Here is a 20186-nt window from a genome sequence, read left to right on the forward strand (position 1 = left end):
GTTTATATTTCTGTCCTTTGAATCTAACTTTACCAAATCAAATTTTTCACTTTTAAATGTAACAATATCAATATAATGAATAAATAAAAAAAATTTGACCTGAGCCTCCATTTATCTTGACTAAATCTATTTTTGATCTATTAATTTTTGAATCTCAGTTCAAGTATTTGTCTCCAACATATAGTTAATCATTAACCATGTGCAAAGAATTGAAAAAAAGAAGTGCATTTTGCTGAATTCACATGGCAGAAACAAATTGGAGTGTGTCATTTATTGAGTAATCAGATAATGTCTGGGATACTCCTGAATAATGTCCCTAACACCAGAAGGAAATTTGCTACATTAACCAGGAAATGGGCCACCTTTTAAACAAGCCGAGAGAAGGCTGAAACACATTAGCAGGTCACATTACTAGGGGAAATTGCAGCATCAAGAGAGAAAAATAATGGCTAATGTAGCCCTTGGATTCTCTGACTCACTTCTCCGTTTGATAATAATTTTGAAAGGACAAGGTAAGGGAAGTGTTTCACCGTGAAAGTGGTCATCATTAAGCAAAGAAGGTTGTATCCAGGGACCTAAACCAAATTGTCACTGATTTGCTGAATGTAATTTGTATAGCCTACCCCTTTAACATAATTAGCCACCCATACACCCATATCACATTTCTGCCTTGGTTATATTTTTTTCTCTGAGGGTTTATACACACACACACGCGCACGCACGCACACACACACACACACACACACACACACACACACACACACACACACACACATGCGCGCACACACGCACACACACGCACACACACACACGCACACACACTCGCGCGCGCACACACACACACACGCACGCACACACACACACACACACACACACACACACACACACACACACACACACACACAGCTGTGCATTTCTTAATATCAATGATACTTTTTGTTGAATAGGATGTTTTGCGATTTGGATGTGGTGCGAACACCATATTATATATTAATGACAGGTGATTAGAAGTGGCATGGGTGCCAAGGTAATTAAACCATTCCGTTGCTGTGGTATTCTTGCATTAGAATAATTGTCGCAGCTTATTTTCACCTGCTAGGCCACAGCTTCAAACATCATTAATTTTGAACTGGAACATGGTGCCTGGAGAAATGGACTTGGGCTCATTTTCTGCAACACTTCTGCTGGATGCCTGGAGTTCTTCAGTCTCATGGCAGCAGTTCTATCAGTGCATGTGACAATAAGCATTTTGCCGCAATGACAAACAGTGGTTGTGATTGAGAGGATCACTGAGTGAATTGAGCAAGTTCAATTACGAGAGATATGTCTGCTACATCCCGTTCTCCAATCAGGATTTCTGAATATACGAAAATGCGTTTGGACATTATTAGTACAAACTCCTTACTGATTGTGCGTGATTCCAACCCCAGCTCCAATTGCTAGCGTTGTAACGGCATTGAGCTAAATGCTATGCTAACTGGGATGCCCCACAGTATTATTTCCTGTTTTAAGATTTGTTTAACTTTTGATATACTTACATAGGGGATTCCCTTAGGGGTCATTTTCTGTTTTCAGGCATTTTCTGTGGTCCAGCAATGGCCAGGTCCTAACATCACCAGATTAAAGAGATACAACCTGTGTGCATACGGTGTGTGTGCGTGTACGTGCAAATGTGTGTGCACATGTGCGTTCGTGGAGAGCATTCTGGCTGGTTGTATCACTGCTCTTCACTCTGCTACCATCGGGAAAAAGGTACAGGAGCCTAAAGGCGAACACTCAGCGGCACAAGGATAGCTTCACCCCCACTGCCATCAGATTCCTGAATAATCAACAATCCAAAGAGACTGCCTTACTTTTCGTGCACTATTTTTTATATGGTAATATTATAAGATTATATGATAATATTAACGTTAGCGCTGTGAAGCTGCTGAACTAACACCAAATTTTATGACTTGTTCATGACAATAAAATTCTGATTCTAAATTAATTGACCTGATTGTACGGAAAAAAATGAGCCTTTTAGATATTGAACGTCACTAAATCAAAAGATCTGTGTGGAAGGCATGTGTAAAAGGGAAAGAAACTAGACACCTTGAAAACAGCACAGCATCAGGCTTGGATTACTCAGTGCGACCAGAGAGATATAAAGTGGAAAGCATCGCAGCATAGACTTTTGGGATGATTTACACGATGCTGTTGCAATTTGCCGAAAAGACAAATTACAGATCATTTTGCAAGAACAAATTCCCACAATTAGATATGACCATTGGAAATAATAAAACAGAATGACTGAGCAATGAAAAGGTTACTGATACTCAGGATCTGCAATTATTTAAAGTGGCAAGTGTTGATCGTATGGAATAATGATTGCTGCAGTGGAAGGAACTACATTTTTTGTATAATTTATAGTACATTAAAATGTAACCAGCAGCTATGTCTATCTGTTTGGTTTTCCTGCCAAGTTAAATTGCGAAGCCCTTCAGGGTGTCATGGCTATTTAATTTGAAATGTATCATGGTTGTGCAAATGTTATTTGTGTAGATCTAATTAACATAATTTTGGTTGCATATAATAAAGTAATAAAAGTACTATTTGTACAGATACATTCTGACTCAGATTTTCTTTGTGGGTATTTTACTGTGGAAATTAAATAATGTTTGGATCTTGATATATCCCAAATATCAAGTTAATTGGTCTCCAAATGTTATAAATTAAGGTCTTAAAAATTCAAAGCCAATTGGTGGCACAAAAGGCACAGTACAATTATACAGCTGTATTGAACTCCAAATCAAGCCAAGTCACCTTTATTTGTTGTTGACAGTAAAGACAAGATAGCATTTCTCCAGGACCACAGAGCATATTTACTTAAATATAGGTTATAATAGAAGTTCGACCATTTAAAATATTAACAATTATACATTATCATTCCACAGTGCCCAATCTCTAAATGTTCTGGGAGTTCAGGAGTCTGATTGCTTGGTGGGGGTGGGGGGGGGGGGGGAGAAAGCTCTTGCTCAATCTTGACGTAAAGACACGAGTGCTGTAGTACATCCTACCAGATGGCAGAAGGGAGAAGAGTTTACATGAGAGGTGTGTGGAGTCTTTCACAATGTTTATTGCCTTGCACCTGTATTGAGTGTTGTAAATATCCTTCATGGAAGAAAGAGATTCCCCAATGATCTTTACTGCTGACTTCACTATCCTCTGCAGGGTTTTGCGGTCTGAGGAGTTACAGCTTCCAAACCAGGCAGTAGGATGCTCTTGATACATCCTCTGTAGAATGTAGTGAGGATGGAGGGTGGGAGATGAACTTTCCTCAGCCTTCACTGGAAATAGAGGCACTGCTGGGTTTTCTTGGGTACGAAACTTGTGTTAAGGCACCATGTGAGATTCTCCACCAAGTGTACTCCAAGGAACTTGATACTCTTGATGACCTCAACAGTGGAGCTGTCAATGGTCAGCAGAGCATCGTTCCCCCCCAGGCTCTCTCTAAGTCAACAACCATCTCTTTTATTTCTTTTTGACTCTGTTTTCACCACTGAAAGTCAGACTTTGTTACATTGGCTTCAATGGATAGAATTTTTGAAATACTGTAGTTCGTTGCATGCTGATGTGGCATTACAAGGCATTTAGTGAACCTGACCAGGGATGCATTTCGAAGTAATGTTGTTTGTTTATTTTTTACCTTGGTTCCAAAAGGTTTTTTTTCCTGCTTAGCTTAGGAGAGGTAAAAACAAGAGAATATAGTTTAAGGGTGAAAAAGGAAAAGTTTAAAGGGAATTTCTTTACACAAAATGTGGTGGAAGTGTACAACAAGCTGCCAGATGAATTGATAAATGCGGGCTCATTTTGGGTATTTGAGAAAAATTTTCACAGCAACATGGATGGAAAGGGTATGGAAGATGATGGTGCAGATCAGTAGGACTCGAGAGAATAATGGTTTGGCACAGACGAGGAAGGCTGAAGGGCCTGTCTCTGTGCTGTAGAGTTCTATTGTTCTATGGTCTTATGAACTCACATGAACATAAAGAATGTACATTCATACTGCACTGAATGCTCGAGTTGTTATCCAGAGTAAGTCATGCAAAAAAATGTGTTATACTGAGTTGTTTATTAAATGGTATCTATCATTTTTCTGGTTGCATTTTTTGACTTACTTCACTTAACCTGTGTTTATTCAGAAAAGCAGAACAAAATCTACAAGTGTTAACTGCAGTGAAATGTCCCAATCACACAATAGTGACACGCTGCCAACAGCATCCTCATTTTGCCCGCTGCATTTGATACTAGTTACAATGCAATCTGTTTTGATAAGCTTTCCTCAGCTGACACTACTTTATTTTCCTCAAGGTCTATATTGTTGACATGATTAGAAGGCGAAAACTGCCTCATTCTCTTTTTCAACTCAATTGCTTAGTTTTGTAGTTTATTCGATAAATTCTCGTTGAGTTGATGAATTCGTTTTCTTTGTATGATTGGAAAGGCAAAAAATCCCACGGACAAAAAAGTATGGAACTTGTGGAAGTATTAATGTTCCAGCACAAGTTTTACATTATGGTTTCCCAAATACTTATCCAACATTTTATCATAGCTAGTCATCTGTAATAAACTATCTTGTCTATTTGGAAGCATGTTTTCCAGTTGTATCATAATATTGCAAATGTTTTGGGCCAGATTACTGATTTATCCATCAGTTGAAGTGAAAGGATAACATTGAAGAACCTATGACCACCAGAAAATATGAATTAGGAGCAAGAATAGGCTATTCAATCCCTCAAGGTTCATTGAATAAGAGCACAGCTAATCTGATTGTAATCTCAACTCTCCATCCCCATCAAAGAGTTATCTTTCATCTCTTATCTACATTCCTATTCTTAAAAAAATATTCAAAGACTTTACTTCTTTCATCCTTTGAGAAATAGAATTCCAAAAACACACGACTTTCTCTTTTTCTCTGTGCCTTAAGATGGAGACGCTTATTGCGAAAGAATAGTCCCATGGTTTTAGAATGTACATTAATGCAATGTCATCTGAACATCCACCCCGATGGGTCTGTTCAGGTTCTCAAATGTTTCAATCTAGTTTCCTCCCACTCTTCGAAACTGCAGGGGACACAAGCTGAGGACAACTTTGTCTCCTTGAGGTATCCTACTTCTTCCATGCATTAGTCTTCTTCCAATGCATCAATGTCCTTTGTTAACTCTTTGGACTCAGGCCATTTTTAACTTTTCATAATATATACTCCGGACTGGGTCCATGGGCATTACACCAGTCCTGGAAAACTGGGACACGGAGTATATGCGCTTGTTGGTAGCCCCTGAAAAGTGGGACAGAGAAGTATAATTTGTCTCTGAAAACAGGGACTAAATCAGGAGACCAATATACTCTAGATCTGCTATCACCAATATCTTTAAATTTAAGTTTGGCTTCAACTTTTGTACTCAATTTCCCAAGTGTTAAAAAAAATCAGATTCTGCAGGCTTTTGGGATCACTTTCTCGACCTGCATATGTTTGTTTCAAATGGTGTGCAAGGGTACCCAGATCCCTCTTGATTTTCAGAACTCTGCAATTTCTAATCATTTAGATCATTTTTAATTTTTCCAAAATTACATTGGATTTGCAAAACATTTCCCCACTTTCTAACTCATTGAGTTACAAGTGTGTCCTCTTTGTGACTTGCATTTCCATCTTCTTGATGTCATCTGTAAATGTAACAATCACACCATTGTTGCCTTCATCAATGCTAGTTATATAAATTGTAAAATGTTTTAGGTTCCAGGACAGCACCCATTACATCCTGCTGACAAGAAAAAGAACCATTAATGTTAAGAACATTACAGCACAGTACAGGCATTTTGGCCTCCGATGTTGAGCTGGCTTATAAAATCTGACTCAACAATCTAATCCTTCCATATCTCACATGCATTACCTTCTATTTTTCTTGCATTCATGCGTGTTCAAGAGTCTTTTAAACTGTTTACTTTGTTTCTTATGACTAACATGTCTTCTATTCACACCATATGCACCGAGAATGTTTATTTTCCATAACAGCCTGACTATCGAAGACTGCGAAAATGAAGTAGGGCATTTCTACTTCTCTTCCTCTGATCGAAGCTAAAATGGCCCTCCTTAATACATGGACTGGAGCCCAATGATCATTTTGTTTCAGAACAAACACAGTAAGCAAAATTATTTTCAAGTCAAGTTTATTGTCATCTGATTGCACAAGTGCAACACGACAAAACAGAGTACTCTGGTCCTCAGTTCAAAACACGCAGGCGCACAATCAGACATAACACACATACAGCAAACAATGCAAAGGAAGGATTTAATCTTTCCAAATAAATAAATAAATATTGTTTTATAAATATGAAAGTCTTGGATGATTAATGTGAATAGTTCCCTTGGCTGATGAGCCTTCTCACTGCCCGTGGGAAGAAGCTGTTCCTCAGCCTGGTGGTGCTGGCTCTGATCCTCCTGTATCTCTTTCCTGATGGGAGCTGCTGAATGATGCTGTGTGCAGGGTGGATGGGGTCCACAAGGATGTTGCATGCCCTCTTCAGATAATGATCCCGGTTGGTGGGGAGAGAGACTCTTACGGTCGTGTGGATTGACCTCCGATCCATTCTCTGCAGCAACCATACCATACTGTAATGCAGCCAGCCAGGAGGCTCTTGATAGAGCTCCTATAAAAAGTTGTCATAATTGTGGCCGGTAGCCTTGCCCACTTCAGTCTTCTCAGGAAGTGCATTCACTGTCATGCCCTCTTGGCAAGTAAGGAGATGTTGCGTGTCCACGATAGGTCACTAGTTAAGAGAACTCCAAGGAACATGGTGCTCTCCACTCTCTCTACTACGGAGTTGTTGATCCTGCTCCTCCTGATGTCAATGATCATCTCCTTCATCTTGTCCACATTGAGACTCAGTCTTGCACCATTTCATAAGATTTTCTGTCGTGCGACTCATCGTTGTTCTCGATGAGGGCAACTACTGATGTGTCAACTGCAAACTTGATGATTGTTGGAGCTGGATCTGGCATTCCCTAGTAAATGAAGAGAAATGATGAGACACTATAAAGCATTTGTATGAATTGCTTTAGCATTTTCTGGGAAGTGTATAGCTGTTACTTGGAAATCAGTGATAGAGTTGGGAATGGGGATGCAGATTTATGTAGTTGTGTACCACTTGAGAAGATTACTTATCATTTATGAAATAGATAACAAATAAGATTGAGTGCCCATATTTACATGATGTAGGTATAAATGTTTAATAAACTCTCTGTAGACTCCCTTTCTCGGTAACACCTGGTTACTACTATATTATTAAAAACTTTATGTTATACAATTTATTCTCTTGACATTCTCCAGTCCTTTTTGTTTCTTTTTCCTTTTCCTTGTAGCGCATGCACACCTAGGAATAAGTTTGCTGGCGTTTTGTCACCTTCCTGCTCAATTGTTAAAATTTAGCTTTTTTTAAAAATCTATCCCTGCAAAATTGTGTACAATTTTAAAGACTGCTCATTGACTTGCAATTCTCTGTAGCCTGAAGGATCACATGTCCATAGGTTTGGAAACATTGCTTTGATATTTATTATAGAAGATGTAGCCTCACGGCTGATTATCCCAAGACATGGATGATGGTGATTTTTTTTTTCTGAAAGCTGCATTACATTTCCTTTAATATTCTATTTTAGGGCAGTTTGTTGCAAGAGAAAACAATTGATTTTTGTCTCCAATGCTAGTGTATGATCTCTTAACATTTGTAGATTTGTACTGCTCTGTATTGATCCATCCTAATGTTAGTATTGCTGAGTGTGAAGAGATGGTGATTCCAGGGCTAAATAATTATTCAGTCATCCATTGTGATTTGCACTTCACCAAGGCTAACATGTAATTTTTTTACCCCCCCTCTCAGATTCTAATTAGAAGTATATTTTTTTTTGTTGCAGCCAGGCCCCATAATTGAAACTCACTCCACGGTTTTGCTCAAAGTTGTTTTTTTTTTCTTTCCCTTGCTCAGGGCAGGGGGAATCACTTTAAAAAGGCATCCCAGACATTTAGGGTTAGGGTTAGGTTAAAACCCCTGGTATCCGGTGCCTAGGGGGAATCGGTAGATGCCAGCAAGTGAGTTTTCCAGTTGCTTGAAATTGCTTGATGCATGAATGGAGAACCAGCGGCGAGGCACGCAATTTTAAACTTCCATATTTCTTACCCATTTATTTTCTGTGATTTTTTTTGCCAGTTGTATGAGGTTGCCTGCTGTTACTTGAATTCTGGATCATGGAGATTACCCTGCTGCTCTCATTGTCCTGTGGATGACCTTCAATCCAATACTCTACAGCAGTGGTTTTCAAACTTTTTCTTTCTACTCACGTACCACCTTAAGTAATACCTATGTCATAGGTGATCTGTAATTATTAATGGATTACTTAAGGTGGTATGTGAGTGGAAAGAAAAAGTTTGACCACTATTTTAATCGTACCTAATTGATTTGTTATGTGCATGATTTCATAACTCCAAAGGCCCATGATGTTTTTTCTCAAGCCAAATATTTCCGTAACACTTGTGTCTAGATCAATGGTTCTCAACCTTTCTTTTCCACACCCACATAATCCCTTACTATTCACAGAATATTATGGCATAAGGATTATTTAAGGTGGTGTGTGAGTGAAAAGAAAAAAAAGTTTGAAAACCTCTGCTCTACAGCAACCACACTCACAGCATCTGCAAACTTCCATGTTTCACTGGATTTTCAGTGGATTTTCATCTCTGGAAAATTATAGAATTCAAAATACTCTGAAATTTAGGTTAAAATGTTTGTCTTCAATCATAGTGTCAGTTGCCTTCTTAATTTCTGCAGTTTATTCAGTCTGCTAATCAAGTGAGAAGAAGGGCCAGATGTAAAGTGCATCAAGCTCGACAGCTCTTCACCAAGAAGGGCTAGTGTAATAAATTCAATGGCTTCCACATAAAGGAGTTCCCAACCTCCAAGTAATCATAGTTTACTTATATTTCCTTTTCTTAATTTTTTTTACATTTATTATTGGTAAGTGCTTTTTTAGTATTTATTTTAAAAATATTTACAATTATGTAATTGTGCTGCTGCCTCATTGGATTTAAAAGGCATGTAGAACAGCTCAATGGACATTGACAGTGCCATTATAGAATGGGATTGGGACTCGGGATCCGACTCCTTGTGCCAAGTGACCACTCACAGTGCTTCACTGCATGGGAACTCTGTCATTCAAGAAGGTTTAGAGCAGGTAGGCAGGCACCATAGAGCATCTTTGGCCAGTAGATGTAATTCAGAAACATGTCTCTGAATAACATAAATCATATGACCAATATCATGTCCTCAGCACTGCTGGCCTTTATTTCTACTTTTCACCCCCACTTCCCAACCTCTAGCCATCTCCAAGTTCACCTTGTCTTCTTCCACCTGGCTCCCTTCATTGCACTTGAGGCAGGAGGATCAGAGCCAGCAACTCTGGGCTGAGGATCAGCTTCTTCCCATGGGCAATGAGAATGCTGAACAACCAAAGCAACTGCTCACACTAACCATTGAGATGCCCATTTGTACAAAACAATATTTATCTCATTATTTTATAGATATACTTTTCCTGTATATGTATTATTTGTCTGGATGTGTGTTATGTCTGCATGTTTTTGCACCGAGGACTGGAGAATGCAGTTTCATCACGTTGTACTTGTACAATCAGATGACAGTAAACTTAACTTGACTTGATGATGCTCTTCCCCTTTGTCTGGCACCTGCTGTTCACTACCTCAGCATCCCAATCTGTCTGTTGTCCTCCACCCCTCTCTGCAGTCCCCTTCCCAAGCCTCTCCCACCTTGTCCTCATTAAATCGGCTATCTCGTCTTTACACTCTTACGTTTTGGTGAAGGGTTCTGACCCGAAACATCTAACAATGTTTTTCTCCCAAAGATGATGCGTGACCTATTGAATCCCTCCAGCAGATTGCTTTTTGCTCCAAGTTCCCTTCACCTACAGTGTGTCTTCGGGAATATCTGGTACAGTGGATTTTCATCTCTTGAAAATTATAGAATTCAAAATACTCTGAAATTTAGGTTAAAATTTTTGTCTTCAATCATAGTGTCAGTGTAAAGTTTTAAGACATTGTTCTGATTTTTCTCTCTAGCTTCAGCTAGTTGGTATTTAACTTCTCATAGACAGCATTTCCATTTGCTTTGTTAACTTCACTGTCCATGATAACTCTTTCCAACTTGTGCATCGCATACAGTATTTGCCTGTATTAAGTTTTGCAATGGATGACCTTGATTATAAATTTTGTCTTGGTTTATCCACTCGCACCCAATGAGATAGATCTAGCACTGGTTTAATTGCCTTCTTCCTGTAGAGAAGAATAATTCTGATCAATCAACCATCACCTTTTCTGCTGCCAGATTACAGAATTTTCTGCCTGTTGGCATACAACTGCAGTCATCTGGCCAACTGATGGAACTTGCTGTGAATTGGCATGAACAACAACCGCTCATCAAACACTCCATGTTCTTTTCAAATATCTTTCCTACACTCACCATTTAACTAATCGAAACCTTGTCTCTTACATTGGAAATTCTATCTCTGATAAGTTTATTCATTGTTGAATTCATTTTCTTTGTTACATGCTCTTTCTCCATTTACTCAGAATGCCTCATTTTCAAGCCTGCACTGTCAGAATATCAAGTGAAGCCCCTGCAGGTTTTGACCAATTAACCACCTAAAAAGCAAACTAGTTCATCCTATTATTTCCACAAGTCTGCTCCGTTTGACTGACAAAATGTCTGTATCTCATTTTACAAAACAAACTGTGGTCCAATTTGGCCACAGACTTTCTAGAATTACAAGTTTGAATTGTAGATTAACTTAAGTGCAAATGAGACATTCCTCGAAAAGTCAATTTAAATATGAATAAAGGGAGAACAGATTTCTAATTCAACCTTATTATATGTCTGTGCTTGTTTGCTCTCTGTGCCATACCATTTCTGATTTCACAGAATGCGCTGATCTTTGGTGGAAGTTTGTTTTCTGGAACAGGTCTCCTCACACTACATTTGATTACTTGGACATTGCCTGAAGTTTTCTGCCCAATATTCTTTTTTATTTGTCTCGGCTTTATGAGCTGATAAGAGCTCAAGAACTATGGTAAATAACGGAAGACATTGCCCTGTGCTGAATATCTGCTCTAAGTTTGTTTGAGGTTTCACAGGTGATTTTCTCCCTTGGGACTAATGCTTCAAGCAATGAGACCACATTCCTCTTGTGCAGCAGTTGGCAAAGGTGATTAGCATTGCATGCCTGAGATGCAAGAGGCAACATCCTGTGCCAGAGATGTTGGCACCTGTGGCTGAAATTGCCATTGTTCGGAGTCCACCAACAAAACAAGAAAGAGTGAAGAGGGCAATGGACGGAGTGTGGCACTACCTTAGAGTATTGTATTCCCTGATAATAGCTAAGGTGGAGACTTTGATCGAAACTGAAGTTTGCCTTCTCCTGCTCACAATGTCTATATTCCCGCTCACATTTCCCAAAGGAGGCATCAGTCCTGCTTGTTGATTGACATCACCTCAATGTGCATGCACACATAGCACTGCGCAACAATTTCTCATTGCATACTGGCTTATCAATGGTATTTATTGATCAGCTTTAAGATCAAATACTATTGTACTGCAGATAAAAAAATATGCACGAGTTCATACATTTTTCATTTGTTCAATCCAAAAGCATAAAGATTCAAATTTTGACAAGGTTGTGAAGAGAAATAAATGCAATAAAGATAGAGAAAAAAAAAATATAAAGAAAGAAGTGGTCAGACAAAAAAAAATATTTTATTGTATCTCCAAATAGAATTCACGACCTGCACAGACTGTTAATCCTTCATTCTGTCGGCAGGGAGGTTGTGATTAGCAGAGAGCCCAACAGTCCAATCAACAATGCAAATATTTTCCCTGTTCCCAGGATATTTCCTCACTTTGTGTTGCTGCCCTCCTTTTCTATTGTCATAACAGCGTATCTCGATCAGATCACAAGATTAATTAAGCCAATTCTTGCACAATTAGTCTTTGATCAGCAGAGAGATCAATAATGAATTGTGGATAGGTATTTAATGGATTGTGGATAAAAAGTCCATGAGAGTAATGGGTGCTGTTTAGAGGTGAAGGGCTGGTTTTCAAGCACCACTCATTTCTCTCTCCTTACCCAAAATGCAAAACCATTCCAATATCATAGTTAGGCCCAGTCTGACTCTGTATTCCCAGCTCTCATGGGGGATAGCAAGACTGGGGATTTTACACACAATCAATGGGCAGTACAATGGCACAGTGCCTCATGCTGCTGCCTCATGGGTTTAGAGACCTGGTCTCATTACCTGAACTCTGGTGATGTCCATGCAGAGTTTCTACCCTTGTTCCATGATGGCAAGCATTCCCTCCCTTCTCTGGTTCTGCTCTCATCTCAAAGTTGTTCAGGTGAGTTAACTGAAAACAACAAATTACCCCTGAAGTTCTAATGCAGTGGTTCTCAGCCTTTTTCTTTCCACTCACATACCACTTTAAGTCATCCCTATCCCATCGGTGCTCTGTGATTAGTAAGGTGGTATGCGAGTAGAAAGAAAAAGCTTGAGAACCACTGTTTTAATCATATCTAATTGACTTGTTCTGATCATGGTCACTTAGCTCCAAAGGAAATGGGCCAATGACAATTTTTCTCAAGCAAGCTAATTCAATAAAAATTGGAAAAAAAAAACATTGAAAAAGAATTCATGTGTTTGTTAAATCCACAAGTACAATGCGCAGAGTCAATTCAAGCCTAATTTCCTGCAGATTCCCAGTTATGTAAAACAATAATTTAAGTATATTAACACATTTAAATGCCACAACAAGAAAAAAAAGTAATAAATATTAAAGTAAGAGAAAAGAAATCAATGATAAATAGTAAGAGGACTTTAAAGTTTAAGAGTAAGAGAAAAATCATTTCAAAGGGATGGGGAAACAAACATGATGATGGAAATTAAAAGGATTTTTCCTATTGGAGTAGGTATGGATTGATTCTTTCCACAGTATGAGGTGAGATAGAGTGTTATGATTAATTGTCATTGATGAATCATAGATGGGATCAATTCCCTTTAGCCGTGGAGTATTTGATGAGAACATGGAGTGTTTGATGAGCGGTTGTTGTTCATGCCAATTCCCTTTAGCCGTGATCACCATCTACAGTCTGCCACTTCTTTTCACACAGACTGTCTTCACGCTGGATTCCAATGGTTGTCTCAGCAGCCACATGGCCACAGCAGTTCACTGAGCCACTCCCAGCCCAAAATGTTCCTGATGTCCTTTGGCAAAGGTGAGGCAGGGGTTTGGCCAGCTGATAGAAGGTTGGAAGGCATGCATTGAAGGTGGAAGGGGCAAAGTTTAAAAATTGTGTGTGGGGCAGGTTTCCACAGAAAGTACCTGGAATGGGTTGCCCAAGAACGTGGCGAATGCAGATGGAATAATTGCATTTGAGGTGCTTTATGATCATGCACATAAATATGCAGAGAATAGAAAAAAATGGATCATGTGCAAGCAGCAGAAATGTAGTATCATTTGACACTATGTTCAGCGCAGACTTACAGGCTGATGGGTCTGTTCCTTTGCTGCACTATTGTACTTTCCAAGATTCTTGGACATTTAGATACATTTTAACATCATAAAAATTCAAATGAATAAAGCTTAATCATATTCTTTTTAAAAGCTGAAAATATCCATGTAAATAAAAAATGTCTAATCTCTGCTGATTGAGATCAGTGGGATATCAGAACCTGCCTTGGGCGTTCATGGAATCTCTTCTGTAATCCTGAGGATGCCCAACAAGACTGGGTCATTGCTAGCTGAATGCCACATAGAGTAAATACTAAATTGTTGTAAAAACTCACGTAGTCCAGCAGCATCTGTGGAAGCAAAAGAAAAAATGTATTGACCTTTCTTATTGGGACGCTGCATCAGAACTGGATCAGGATCTTGACTGCAAACCTCAATGTCCTCCACAGATGCTACTTGATCATTTGAGTTGTTCTAAATTCCAGCATCACCAGCCTCTTGTGTCTCTATACTCCATGTGGACTCCAGCAGCAGATAAAAATTCATAGCCTCAGAGAGCCAAAGAGAAAGTCAAAACATACCCTTTGGCCCATCAAGTTCTTGCCAACCAAGGTGCTTTCCTGAACTAGTCTCATTTGTTTTCATTTATTCTTCATAATCTTTCTTCTGTATGTACTTGTCCAAATGTCTTTTTATATGTTGGAATTGTACTCGCCTCAACCATTTCTCTGGCAGATTGGTCCACGTAGTCACCATCATCTGTGTGAGAAAAAAAATATTTCTTGGGCCTCCTTAAATTTTTCTTCTCTCACCTCAGAATCCAGGAGCAAATCCTGCTCATGTGCATAAACAAGGTGAACTTCATCTTTAATGTCTGAATGCCACCAATTCATGCCGGTTCTGGCAAGTAAACACAACATGATCTGGCCCATTGTCTGCTTGCACATAGTAGGACTGCTAGTATGCTGGATTAACATTGGATCTATGAGTCATTTGGTGTACTGTAGCCTCAACCTACTGCAACATTTTACGTATCATTAATATATCTTTGAAATGCTGAAAAACCTGCCAACATTGGACTTAAAAAAAGTTCCTTAGTGTGTTCACTGAATGAGCAATGCAGTAGTGTATCCAAGTTAACCCAATATTCTGTTTCATTTACTTCAGCGGAAACCTAATTATGGTGATGGAATGTGACATGAACACTTAACTGCAACGTATATTGAATACGTACAGCAGAGGAATATTTTCTCCCTCAGAATGACTCAGATAAAATGCCAATAAGCTTGTTTCAACAATAAAGTGACATTTTCTGGCTTCTGTTTTGTCAGCATTTATTCCGTCAAACCTTTAAAGAGTTTGGATGGTTCAATGAACTCACCTCTCATTCTTCTAAATTTCTAGGGATCATAGGCCTCATTGAATGAGTTCTGAATCCCAAAAATCTCCCCCCAAAAAATGCTTTGCATTTCCCCAGACATACATCCTTCCTTGGGCCAGAATACCAAAAATGCACCTCATAGTTTCTGTTCAGTTTGAATCTGCTCACTAACACATTAAGTTTTCATATCTCCCTGTTTCCATGTCCTTGATGATAAATGTTTTCACTTGACAATCTGAGGATGCTTGAGGTTCCCCATTCCTTTTCATGCTTCCTTCATAAATTATGTTCTTTTTTTTTTCCTCCACCTTACATTCTGAGGAGACTCCTCGAAAATCCTCATGAATTCTGAAAGATTTAAAAAAAAACGATGCCTCTTCTAATTCTGTAACCTTATCTTTTAAAACACGAGGATATAGGTCATTAGGTTCAAACTGATTCCTTGGTTTTTAATCACATTAATTTCCTGTTCTGTTTCTTTACAAGAAGTGATTTGATTGCATTTCTCATTCTCTTCAAATCCCTGTTTCCCAAACATTTTATATTTTTGGGCTGACCAGGTATTTTAAAAAGTTTAAAACAACATTTCCTCATTCCTTCTGATAATTACTCCTGTTTATGTCTGAAATAGATGCATTAACGGTGCTTGGGTCTTCCCTTTCACAGATTCAAAGAAGCTTTTATAATCTGTTTTTACAGTGCGCGTTCACTTTTAACTTCTCTATTCTTTTGTCATCTGTTGCTGAATTCTACAGATTAATCTAAATTTTCAAGCTATCTAAATATCTAGATGACTGCTAGCTGTGCTTACAGTGATCCCAGGGAAGAGAGAGAGAGAGAGAGAGTACACGGTCAGGACCTCAGCTTTATACCATGGGCCCTCTGGGCACACCTGATGGTCGGACGTCATTAGACCGGGTGCCGTGTCTCTAGGCCACCTGTTGGCCAAGTGAATTACTGCAGCATATCATCACACCCCTTCCCTGCCCCCCTGTCTTTTTTTCCCCTCGGGTCTCCACCCCTTCCCCCTCTATTCACCTAACTATCCCTCCTCCCTCTCCTTGCTGCTGTGCCCTTCTGCCCTTCTCCACCTATCACTTCCTGCCTTTGCTACCATGCTCCTCCCCATTCCTCTCCCTTACGCTTTTATTCAGATGCCTGCTGACATTTTTCCACGACCAGATGAAGGCTGAAATGTCGGTTATGTATTTTCATCTTTGTTATATAAAAGACATTGACCTGCTGAGTTTCTCCAGAATTGTGTTTTTAACTCATGCATAGAACCAGGCTCTGCAGCAATACTCTTGCCCTCCGGTATGGTTTCAAATTATTAACAGCCATCAGTAGGCAATTCAATACTTTGGCGAAGCACCATGAAATGTCCATGTCCTCTCTCAGCCAAAGATCCCTGTATTGAGACTCTCCTCTCTCTCAGCCAGCTCTGATGGACAGGTCATTACAGTGAAATCCCCATTATCCAAATTCAAGTAACTGACAAAATAAATAGGTGAAAAATACGGAAGTTTATATTTGGTGTGCCTCACCATGAGATCACCAGTCACGCAACACGCAATCGCAGGCAACCAGCAAATTCACTTATCCAACATCTACCAATCCCCATAGGTGCAGGATAATGTGGGTTTTAATGTATAATGTCATCTCAGTTACAGATTCTTGAATCAAGCATTTTCCTCTGTGTTTTATCAAAGTAAAAGAATCAGGAGGAATGAGAAAATCTATCAAAGTTATTCCTTCATTAAAATATAGCATTTAATTCTGTCATCATTTTATATATTTCTATTAGCTCTAATGATCCAGAGAATTCATTCCAGGTGTGTTCAATATTTCCTTATAACTAGGTTCAAGATTCAAGATTATTTTATGGTCATGTAATAAAGCAGAAAATTAGATATTACAAGAAATCTTCTTTAGTCTACTGTAAGATGGACAAAGATTTGCTATCAGCAGAAATTGCCCAGCGTCCCTTATGCTTCTCTTCAGAGAAAGAGAAGCATAAGGGAGTCTTCCAGAGTCACCGAGTGTCCATGGCTTGGCCAACACCACTCCTGTAGCTTCCACAGCCACACAGCATTCAGTCCAAGCCATCGGACACCCGAGCTCCAGATACAAACCTTTGACATGATCAGGAAGCCTCCAGCACCTTCTGCACCCTCTCGCATCTCTGTTCCGGCACCTGATACCCCTTCAGCCAGTCTTGAGCCGGATTCCAGCAGTATGCGGTCTGTTGTGCATCACTTGACCACAGTAACCAACCACCCACAGTCCTCGAGCATTCCCTGCCTTGAGTCATCAACAGAACTATATGTTCTTCAGCCTCAGAGCCTCTCACTGGTCCACTTTAGTGGTCATCATCCTGTGGATCCAGGCAGCAGGTGAACCTTCCTGCTTCTTCTCTCAAGTCTCCACATCCTTCTTGACATGTGGCAACTAAAATTGCACATAATACTCCAAACATAACCTTACCAATGTTTTATGCAGCTGAAATAAGACTTTTGATTTTTACTCAATGCTCTGATCAGTAAAGATAAGCATGCCCTCACGTTTACACCGTATCCATTGTATTTTCATTTTCAGAGAGCAATGGATATGCACCCCAAAAATCCCTCCCTGCATCAGTGGTCCTCAGGGTCCTGCCGTTCACTATATAACTTTTCAGAATCAGAATTAATTGTCATGAATAAGTCATGAGATTCTGAGTTTTGTGGCAGCATCACAGTGAAAACATTCATGTTATAACTATCTTACAACATTACTATAAAAAAAAAATACTAGTGCAAGAAAAGTAAGGCAGTACCTTTGGTTCATTGATTATTCAGGAATCTGATGGCAGTGGGGAGGAAGCCGTCCTTGTGTCATTGAGTGGTTGTCCTTAGTGGTTGTACCTTTTCCCCCGATAGTAGTAGAGTGAAGAGGGCATGGCCTGGGTGGTGGGGGTCTTTGAGGATAGAGGCTGCTTTTTTAATACACTGCCTCATGTAGATGTCCTCGATAGAGTGAAGTCTGGTGCCTATGACGTTGCAGGTGGAGTTAGAAACCCTCTGGAGTCTTCTCCAGACCAGCAATGATGGAGTAAGCAGAGTGTTCTCCACGGTCCACCTGTAGAAGTTTTCAAGAGTCTTCGGTGACATATCGAATCTCCTCTGACTCCTCACACCTCACAGAGTTATAGCCACTGGTACCCTCTTCACTTACATTTAACTTTCAAAAGGACAAACCATATACTTGATTGGATTAAACTCAGTTAGTGTAGCAGAAAGTGCAACCATTAATTTCCTGCTTTGACCCTTCTTCTTAATCAAAGAAACAGTGTTGTCTAATTTTCAGCCCTCTACGACTAAAGGGGATTCATCGATTCTTTCAATGAGCCAGCAATCTCCTCTCTTGTCTATCTCAATATCTTTTGGTAGATCCCATCAGAATCAAAAACACAATTTTCTAGAGGAAAATAATGGATGAAGTGGCATCAGTGGGAGGAAAAATATAGTCCAGCTTTTGGGTCGGAACCTTTTCCATAAAATCGGCAGTTTTCCCCTACAGAGACTACCTGTTCCACTGAGCTCCTTCACCAGGTTGATTTTTTATTCCAGATTCTAGCATCTGCAGTATCTTCTGTGATCTCATCAGGTGCTGGGTACTTATCCGCATACAGGCAAACCCCGCTATACACTTCATCAATCAGTGCAAAATTCAGTTACGTTTCCGATTATCTGAAAAGCTCTGGACCAAATGAGTATTGATTAACTGCATTTTTTGGATAACTGAGAATGGCTTTAAGGAGCTGAGCAGCATCAACGGAATACTTGTTTTGGCCATCAGCGATCCCCGACAATTTCCCACCACTGTCGCCGATCCCCAACACCTCCCCACCCCCATCATCAAACCTTACCAAGAACCCGTGGTCCCCACTCCAATCCCAGACACCTCCCCTCTGCCATCACTGAACCTGCCCAAGTGTCTGAGGTCCCCACTCTGATCCTAGACACCTCTGCAACTCTGTCACTAAACCTTCCTGGGAGCCTGTTGCCATCACCCACTCCTGCTGCCATCACCCACCCCTCCCTTGGTCCATTGCTGCCACTTCCCCCCCCCCCCCCGACGCCAACAAACCAGTGCCCACGCATCTCCCCTCACAGTTAGCTTAATGCCCCCTGATTATATTTATTCTAACACCAACTCTGGGTCAGCAGAGAACCAAATACGATGGAGGGTAAAGAAGAAATTGAAAGAGAGAGGGGAGGGAATTACCTGAAATGAGGACAATCTCCCCATGCTCTTCCTGACCCACCGACTTCCTCCACTCTCTCACTAATGTTACCAAGTTGGCGCGAGCAGTGCATCAGCGACCTACGTGAACACATTGGGTGAAAAGAAAATTAACTTGTAATGTCACATTGTTGCCAAAAAATTTTTTGGATAACTAAGAATTTTGGTTAAGTGATTTTCAGATAAATCAGAAACATAATATATCGCGATTTGGAAAACTGCGACTCTTTCCTGTTTTATGCGTGTGATTCTTCAGTTACCATGAGATCTTTCTGGAAAACTCGAGCTACAAGTAGATTGTGTGAATGGCCTTAAATAAAATATGCGTACATGATAGTCAGCTCAGTGTGTGCCCCCTATTAAATATGAATAAAAGAAAATGTGGAGAAAAAAATCTGACAGTGATATTAAAAGGAAAAGAAAAGCAATTAGTTTAGAAGAAAAGCTTGAAGTCATTAAACAACATGAAGATAGTGCCAGTAATGTGAAAATCGGACACCATCTGGGCTACGAGTCAACAGCACGCACAATTTTAAGTAAGAAGCACGAATATAAAGAACAAGGTAAAGTGACATCAGTTTCTCTAATCCGAGCCTCTGACATCAAGAGAGTTTCAGAAGTGTGACACGGCTAATGGTCACTACTTTCAGCACCAGTTTCCTGAGTTTGAATCCGGTGCTGTCTGTAAGGATTTTGTACATTCTCCCTGTGAACTGTATGGGTTTCCTATGCGTGGTCCAATTTCTTCCAACACTCCAAAAATGTACAAAGTAGGTTAATTGCTGTTTTTTTTTAATTTTTTTAAACTTTATTTAAGATTTTATAACATGAATAACATATAGGATTACATTAAAAAAATAAGGATAAAATAATAAAATTACAATACAGTATCAGTAATCTAAATAAACTATACCTCCCCAAT

The 20186-nt window shown here is 39.6% G+C and overlaps 2 long non-coding RNA genes across 6 annotated transcripts in view; one reads left to right on the forward strand and one right to left on the reverse strand.

Moving 5' to 3' along the window:
- The window catches only part of LOC138743217 (uncharacterized), a 1573181-nt gene that overhangs the window by 431886 nt on the left and 1121109 nt on the right, over positions 1-20186 (forward strand). The gene's annotated exons all lie outside the window — the stretch shown is intronic.
- LOC138743218 (uncharacterized) overlaps positions 6154-20186 on the reverse strand; it is a 31500-nt gene continuing 17467 nt past the window's right edge. The window contains exons 3-5 of one of the 3 annotated variants that reach the window (XR_011344732.1): positions 19247-19345; positions 17796-18097; positions 6154-7042 (exon numbers count right to left, since the gene is read on the reverse strand). This is a non-coding gene — a long non-coding RNA (uncharacterized lncRNA). Of the gene's footprint in view, positions 7043-11835; positions 14359-17795; positions 18098-19246; positions 19346-20186 lie in introns of those variants that run through there. The other 2 variants (XR_011344730.1, XR_011344731.1) reach the window with 2 other exon arrangements.

The sequence above is a fragment of the Narcine bancroftii genome, chromosome 9, assembly GCF_036971445.1.
Source record: "Narcine bancroftii isolate sNarBan1 chromosome 9, sNarBan1.hap1, whole genome shotgun sequence".
In the NCBI taxonomy this organism is placed as follows: domain Eukaryota; kingdom Metazoa; phylum Chordata; class Chondrichthyes; order Torpediniformes; family Narcinidae; genus Narcine; species Narcine bancroftii.